Here is an 8,776-nt window from a genome sequence, read left to right as displayed (position 1 = left end):
CCGCAGCGTGGACTTGGCCACTGTGTGATAAAGTCCCTTAATCTCCCTGAGCCGTAGTTCCCTTGCTGCGTTATTGCAAGTGTTCAAGGAGGTGATGGATTTGAACTCTCTTCATAAACATGAAAGTGCTGAAAGACTTTTAAAATTACAGATGGATGTTGTTCAGCATAACATGGTCATTAAGAGCAGGGACTCTGGAGCCAAATACTTGATTAAAATCCCATCCCTGTCACTTACTTGCAAGCTAGCCTCTGTGCCTCGGTTCTCTCATCTGTGTAAGCAGGGATAACAGTAGTACCCACCTCATAGGGTTTGGGGGTGGATTAAATTACTTAGTCCATGCAAGTACTTAAAAATAGTGTTGGCAAACAGAAAGCGCTATGTGTTAGCTGTTATTATTATTTGTTTGTTTTTAACACTTTTATTATTAGCTGATCGCAGAGGAATCTTAGGGTAGGATGCTGACTGCCACCCCTCTCCCAGCTCACTTAACTTTGGCGGTGACTTTAGGTTTTGCCTTGGGTATGCAAGGCAAGGATCGTGGAGACTCAGTAGCTACTGAAAGCAGCTCCTGACATTTCAGACAGGGCCATCACCTGCTGCTGGACTTGGCAACAGTGAAATGGTCACTCTTAGATATCTGTGCCTGAACCAGCCAAAGGGCACATGATGGGATGGCAAGACAGGGTCAGCCACGCACAGAAGTATCCTAGGCTGGAAGTTAAGAGACTTTGGTTCTGGTCTTGCTTTATTTGTGTGTGTGTGTGTGTGTGTGTGTGTGTGTGTGTGTGTGTGTGGTCTTTTATTTCCAGCATTCTAAAACTAACATCTTTGTCCACTTATTGCACACTCAGTGGTGTCAACAGAAAAGAAGACAAACTCTGTAAAATAATTTAAGGAGGTTTATTCTGAGCCAAATTTGAGGACCATGGCCCAGAGTCATGCCCAAGAAGCCTTGGGCAAGTGGACTCGCTCTAGCTGGGTTACAGTTTGGTTTTATACATTTCAGGAAGAAAGGAATTACAGGTAAAGTCATAAATCAACAGATGGAAGGCATACATTGGTTTGCCCAAAAAGGGGGGACATCTCAAAGTGGGGGCTTACAAATCATAGGTGGGTTTAGGGATTCTTTAGTTAACAATTGACTGAAAGAGTTAGGCTTTGTCCAAAAGACCAGGAATCAGAGGAAAGGAATGCATGAGTTAAGATAAGCATCTTCTATCCTTCATGTGATGCTACACCAGAATCAGGTCGGGAAGTAAACCACATCATAAAAAGCTGTTTACTGAGATTTTATCATTAGTAGGTGTGACTCACCAGGCCCCCTTAGAAAGGAATTTTGGGGGCAAAGAGAAAGATCAGAGTTCAGTCCTCAGTGATATCTATTCTGTGCCAGGACCTGTGTAGGTTGCCAGAAACAGAGGGAAATCAGACACAGCTCCTGCCCTCAGGGGCTCATATGGAGGGCAAGGTAGGCACACAAATGGCCAGTGGACCCAATGGTGGCCCTTCCTACAGCTTTAGGGAGGAAGAAGTGAGTGATGTCTAAGCTGAATCATCAAAGATGATTCAAAGTTTCCAGGTAATACAGGGTCAGAAGACATTATGGTCAGAGTACAACCTGTTCAAAAACAGTGAGAGAGAGCTAGGGTGGCCCAGGATCCACAAGTTATTTGTTGTAGAGAGAGCTTAGAGTACCTGTGTGTATATGTGGCAGGGGAGGTTTAGTTACTGACCCTCCATGTGACCTTTCGCAGGACAAATCTCTTCTCTGTCCTTGATACCCTCACGGGTAAACTTCAATTTTTCTCTGAACACTTTCTGTGCTGGGCCTTACAAGGGAGGCTGGGAGATTAGAAGGAGGAATCTGACAATGCTCTTGTCTTTAGGCTGCTCACAGTCAGATGGGGAAAGATCTGTAAATTCTGAAAGCTCAAGTGGTCAGTGGTCTAGGGCAGTAGTTCTCAAACTTCAGGCTGCATCAGAATTAGCTGGAGGGCTTGATAAAACACAGTTGCTACCCACCCCCATGTCTGATTCAGTAGGTCAGGAGTAAGTCCCCAGAATTTGCATTTCTAACAAGTTCCAGGTGATGCTGATGCTGCTAGTCTGAGACCACCCTTTGAGCACAACTCTGAAGAACAAAGACAGGCTTTGAGGACTCTGAGCAGAGAGGTTAGGGGGAGACCTCACACTGAGCAGGGCCCTGAAGACCTGGTAGAATTTCCCCAACAGGTGGGGAATAGAATGTGTGTGTTGCTTTTGCTGATCTACACATCCCAGGCCTCATAAAGCTCCTCCCCGCCCCCAAGTTCAGCTTCTCTCCTTTGAATTCAATCAATCCTCAGAGCAGGCTCTCACTGGGGTTGGCTAGTCTGAGTCCTGCGTTGGAAACTAACTGCCCACCCTGTGTGACAGGAGCCCCTCCCCCAGGGCAGCCGAGGAGGGAGGAGGCTGGGTGGGCTGACGCACAGACAAAAATAGTCTGAGCTCACCGCTGCTCCCAAGCACACATCGACCGGCAATTATTTCTTGTAAATTGCTTTCCCGGTTATGTTCAGGACATGTGTGTGTGTGCCCGCCTGAGAGCAAACACTCAGAGGTTACAGGGCGGAGGGGGCTGGCTGGTGAGTGGGCTCCAGATGGAGGGGAGCCTGAGTCGGAATCAGTCTTCAGTGGAGAATTAAAGAATGTTGAATCTTGGAACTTGGAAATATTAGAACATTCTACTCCCCTTTATAGCTCTCCTGCCATATGATTTTTCTCTCCTCAGACATTTGCATTTGTTTGTTCATTCAACATTGACTGGCAATGACTTTCTGCCAGGATCTGGGCTAAATGTGGTTCCAGTTCCTGTCTTCAAGGAGCTCATGGTTTCAGGCATTTACAGAAGGTCCCTAACCCAGCCAAGGACTTCAGGAAGGCTTCCTGGAGGAAGTGATGCTTGAATTAAGTCTTAAAGGACCCACTGACCGCTGAAGGGGGGAGTCTGTGGTACAAGACGAGGAACAGCATTCAAGGCAGAGAGAACAGCATGCACAAAGGCCCATAGCTAAGAGAGAGCACACGGTTATTTCAAGTAACAATACGTTCGGTATGAGTGGACACAAGATTCAAGCTGGGGATGGTAAGAGATGAAGATGGAAGGGTAGATGGGCTAAGTCCTGAAGGCTTTGCCGTATTAAGGGATTTGGTCTTTATCCTGAGGGCAAAGGGGAGCCACAGGAAAGGGTTTTAAGCATGGAAAGGAACCCAGCACCTATGTGATCGCTTGCTGTCATGTTCTTTGTGACTGAAGTGAAATTTGCCACCCAGGATCTCTGCCTTGGGGCCTATTGAACACCAGCCTCTTTGGTTCCTAATACTTCGGAAGTCTGAAGGTTAGCTCCTGTGCCCACAAGAAGTGACCCAGGACCTAGACGTCTCTCCTCTTATCAGGATGAAGAGGCCATTCGACTGCCGGGTTTGTGACACTGCTCTTCCTGGTCTGTGCCCAATTAGTTCAGGGGCCAGCCCGTGGGGCAACTGAAGCCAGGCCACAGGCCAGAGCCTAAGAAAGCCATGTGCCTTGCTCTGTCTCTAAACCCTAATCTCACCTGTATGCCTGGGAGGCTTTCTATTGTGTCAGGTTCAAATCAGCCCAGTTGTGCATTTCACAATGACTCCATGGCCAATTAAATGCTTTCAACTTCATGGTTTATTGCAAGGCACCCACAGGCCAACAATCATGCAAATACAGTCAACACAAGCAGTAATAAGAGAAAGGGGGAAGGAACATGGTGAGTAGGAGGGAAGACCAACACGTTGACGGTGGAAATGCAGACCAGCAACAAGGGACAGGGTCGCTGCTCTTCTCCAGCAGAGGTTCAGGCGGCGGCTGCCAACATGTTGACAAATGACAGGAGGCCTCAGAGCTCTCGCTGGCAGAGATTCTGCAGGCCTCTCGGCCATGATCAATTTCTTTGCTGTTTTTATGGCCCTCCGCAGGAGTGTCCACGGTCATCATCTCAGCCACTTTTTGGCTTTGCTTTCTTGTCAAGTCTCGAGAGTACCTGGCCACAGCAGGTGTTATCATCTCAGTCCATTGTGCACATGTTTATCAGCTTATTTCACCGGAGACTGAGTCACTTGTCATAAGTGACTCCATTTTTGAGACATTAAGGATCACAAAACATTATATATCACTCTAGCTGGGTGTGGTGGCTCACGCCTGTAATCCCAACCACTTGGGAGGCTGAGGCAGGAGGATAGCTTAAGGCCAGGAGTTTGAGACCAGCCTGGGCAATATAAAGAGACCTCATCTCTAAAAAAAATTTTTTTAATAAATAAACATATATGTGTGTGTGTATTTATTTATTTCACTCTCATGCATGGAACACTCACAGGGCTGTGAATGGCTCCTTGTACACTTTCTCCATCCCTTACAGGATCAAAGCCACTCAGAGCAAATGGCCCACTCAGAGAGTGTTGACCTAGGACATACTGGAGGCCCACCACTGCAACAAGCCCTCTAGGCTAGAAGATGTAACCCTGCCCTAGGGCCTTACTCACTAGGGATGAAGATTAGGTTTGATCCCTGAACCCCCTAGCAGTCACAGAAAGTTCTCAAGCAAATGCCAAAATGTGGGGTCACAGCCATCAGAGTTGCAAAGATTTTAAGGCAGGAGAAAAGAAATAGTCTGGAAGCCTTCGTGGAGGAAGTAGGAGTTGAATTTGTCCTTCACGGACCAGGGCAACACTTGAAGGGTCCCAACGAGGTAGAGGAAGTATTCTATATTGTCAATTTTATGTTTTGAAGAGAGTACCACTTGTGGCTTCAGGGGCTTTGGACAAACAGACCATTCACTAGCCCCATCCGCAGCCATAGTCATTCAACCAGCATACACTTAATATCTTTTGTGTGCCAGGTCTTTCCCTTGAGCTCTAGGAACAAAGAAAGAATCATTCATAATTGCTGCCCTCAGGGAACTCCTGGGCTACTGAGGGAAGACTGATAAGTTAAACAGTTACACTACAGTGTGGAAAGTGCCGATGTGTTTATTCAAGTATGGGCCAAATCACCGCCCGGTCCAGCACAGAGGGCCGGCCGTTCTAGCGCAGACAGCCGCATCTCCAAAGACGCCTTTCTCCGGGGAGGAGGCAGCTTCTTTGTGAAACCTTCATCTTCTAAACCTCCAGCTCTGGGCTCCCAAACCCCGCCTTCTTTCCTGGCTGCGGTGCGTTACCATGGAGACCGTAAGCCCCTCGCTGCTCCCTGCTGTTCCGCACCCTCCCCCCTCGCCATCCCTCCTAGCTCTTTGTCTTGCGGCTGCAGCTCTCCTCCAGGGCTGATAAACTCCCGAACTTCCCCAGGGCAGGAATTATTATCCCATTTGAAATCGGGGGAAAAACTGAGACCCAGAGGCGTGAGGGATTTGCCCCAGGCTCCGCGGAGCCGGTTACTGGCTGGAACCCAAGCCCGGGGTCCCCCAAGCCGGCGCACCTCCGCCTCCCCACCACCAGCCCTGTGTGTGGCGTTCATTATGCGCTCCTGGCCGCCCAGGCTTATTGTTCCTTTTTTCTTCTTTCCCTATCTTTGGTAGTTAAACTTTTTATTCTAAGAAAATCAGAACATGTGCTGACTAAACCTACAGTGACTTGAAGCTCAGTCTTTACATTAGTGACTTTAAAGCTATTCTTGGCTGTGTTGTTTAAGTCCTTTGTGAACTGAAAATAGTGCTGAATGATAAAATCTGCCAAAAAGCTATCGCAGAATGTACCAGCCCTGATTATGCTGATGTAATAATGATAATCACATTTTTGAGGACTGCTATATGCCAAAATGCATTCAGAAAAAAACCATACAGGACCATGCAGAATTTACGCAACACACACAGAGAATTTGGACACATTATACCAAGCAGTTAGAAGTGTTTAAGACAAGGGTATCAAAGCCTTGGCATATGGAAAACAGAATTTGTCCTGCAAGGCTGGGTTCCAATCCCAACCAGCCCATTTTGATCTTCTGCACATTATTTAACCTGAAGGTTTAATACTGCCCACTCCTACAGATGTGAAAGGTCTTTGGAAGGTGTGATATGTTCAGCAGATGTTATTTATTTGTTATTAAATGAAGGTTGGAGAAAGACCTCCTAAATTTTTTCCTAAGGGCTTCAATTGTCAGATTGTTAGATTCTGAAATTTTCTATTGTTAATGATGTGATGCTCAAGGTTTGTGATCCTAGAATTATGAGCCTGAATCTAATCCCAGAATCCTGTGAATCTGACATTCTCTGACTCTATCCAGGAAGGAAGGCAAGAGCTGAAGGCAGGGCAGGGTGGGGACCCCATTCAGCAGGAGGGTCCCTAGGCCCCTACAGAGGAGCAGCTGTCCCTGCTATCTACCACCCAGGCTCACTCATGGAGCTACAGCCTAATTCCCATCAGACTTGTCCTCTGCTCATCACCCTTCCTCCAGCCAGCCTTCCTTGGAGACTCATCACATGCATTATCCATATTCATTGCACATTTTTCTTCCATTAAGTCTAATTAAGCCACTTTTCAAACACTGCAGGAACTAAAACCTCCCTTGATTACTGTGGGCCCAGTAGGGGCAGCAGAGGAGGCCCCAATTTAGGACTAGCCTACCTGTCCCCTCCTCACCCCTTTCCTGCTTCCAAGTACTATACTCACAATCCCCGGATCAGCATGGTGGCTAAGGAGCATTCCTTTCTGCAGGTTCTAGTACATGTGTTCCCTCCCTGATGGCCTCACAGGCAGCTGCTGACTCAGGTTGCTAAAGCACAAGGTATCCATGTATTCAGATGGAGCTGCTTCATAAAATGCAGCACCATGTGCGTGTGTGAGCTCACAAGCATGGACACCACCAGAGCGCCAGCCCTGGGCTGTGGACTCAAGACCTGGGTTCTAGGCTACCGCTGTTTACAGGGTTGCCTTGAGCTAGTGCCTTTCTCTCTCTCTCTCTCTCTCTCTCAAGAGAATATTCCACTCCTGCTGGCTTCACTGGGTTGTTTTGAGTTATGAACAAATATATCAATAATACATTGTTCAACAATGTGTTGTGATGTAAAGTATTATCTAAATGCAATGTACCGGCCGGGCGCGATGGCTCATGCCTATAATCCTAGCCCTCTGGGAGGCCGAGGCGGGTGGATCGCTCGAGGTCAGGAGTTCGAGACCAGCCTGAGCGAGACCCCCCATCTCTACTAAAAATAGAAATAAATTATCTGGACAACTAAAAGTATATATAGAAAAAATTAGCCGGGCATGGTGGCGCATGCCTGTAGTCCCAGTTACTCGGGAGGCTGAGGCAGTAGGATCGCTTAAGCCCAGGAGTTTGAGGTTACTGTGAGCTAGGCTGACGCCACGGCACTCACTCTAGCCCGGGCAACAAAGTGAGACTCTGTCTCAAAAAAAATAAAATAAAATATAAATAAATAAATAAATAAATAAATGCAATGTACCACTAAGACGTCTGTGGTCAGCCCCCTACCAGCACCACTGCCTGGCTGAATGACTTCAAGAAGGTCATTTTACTTCTCTGAAGCTTAGTTTCTGTGCACATATGTGCGTGTGCGTGTGCGTGTGTGTGTGTGTGTGTGTGAACTATATGCTGGGCATTGTGATTGGCATGTTACGTGGTCTACTCTGTACCAGTCAGGATTCTCAGTTGCAAACAACAGAAACCACCTCTGGCAAAACTAAGACAAAAGGGGCCTCACGGGAAGGCTATTGTGGCCCACTGAAATGACAGGGAAACTGGAAAGTTAGACAAGAATTGAGGGCACCTGGGCACAAACCAAAGTCTGCCACAGAAACTGCCTATTTAGGACAGACTTCTCCTCTGGCCACACAGCTACTTGCTGGTCATCACTGCACTGCTGGGCTCTTGTCCCCACTGAAGCCACCTGAAGTAATCCCTGTTTGCCCTCTCCCCTCTGCTTACTCCCACCAGACTCAAAGCCCAGGTGGGGCATCAACTTGCCCAAGCCCAAGCCGACAAGGGTCAGGAGAAGGAGTTGCTGCTTCTTTCAGCTTCCGCATAGCTTGGCATTCCTCCAAATAGGCAAAATGTTTGGATGTCCAGTCCAGCCTTGAGTCAGGTAACATTACATTTTACAGGAGAAGAGACTGGGTCCCTGAAAGACTTATTTACTGGGCACCAAGCTAGTAAATGGGTACACTAACATCTACCTTGCAGGAATGGAAGGAACTCATGGGTGTAGGTCGTCAGCAGATTCCTTTCCCCGCTCAGTAATAGCTCTTGCCGGGAATGTTTGCTCAGCCATGGGGAAGGCTTTCAAAGACTTGCTCACATTCCCTATGACTCTGGAGCTGGCCCCTAACTTCCTGACAACAACCACAACTGTAACTCATCCCAGAGATTGAGTACTATGTGGACAGATCACCCTCACCACCACCACCACCACCACCATGTTGCTTTTAGCTCACTGAAGCCTCCTAAAACCCTGTGAGACAGACATTACCTCAGTTTACTAAATGAGAAAACTGGAGCTCAGAGAGGTTTAGTGGCTGTCCCAAATTCACAAAGCAAGTCTGAGCCACAATCATATCCAGATCTCCTGTCTCCAGAATCCACTCTATCGCATGGCCTCTCATTCAAAGCAACAGGCTAAAAACAGGACATCCGGCATTCGGCATAGATGAATTGTCGAGGCAGCAAGAGGGCTTAGCCATCTTTGCATCTTTTCCACCCTTCCATGGATGGGAAAGCTAACTTCCAGAAAGAACTGCCCTGCCCAGCCTCACACAGTGC

Source organism: Lemur catta, chromosome 3 (assembly GCF_020740605.2).
Source record: "Lemur catta isolate mLemCat1 chromosome 3, mLemCat1.pri, whole genome shotgun sequence".
Taxonomy (NCBI): Eukaryota; Metazoa; Chordata; class Mammalia; order Primates; family Lemuridae; genus Lemur; species Lemur catta.
The sequence above is the reverse complement of the archived record's forward strand: the minus strand, read 5'-3'. Positions refer to the sequence as shown.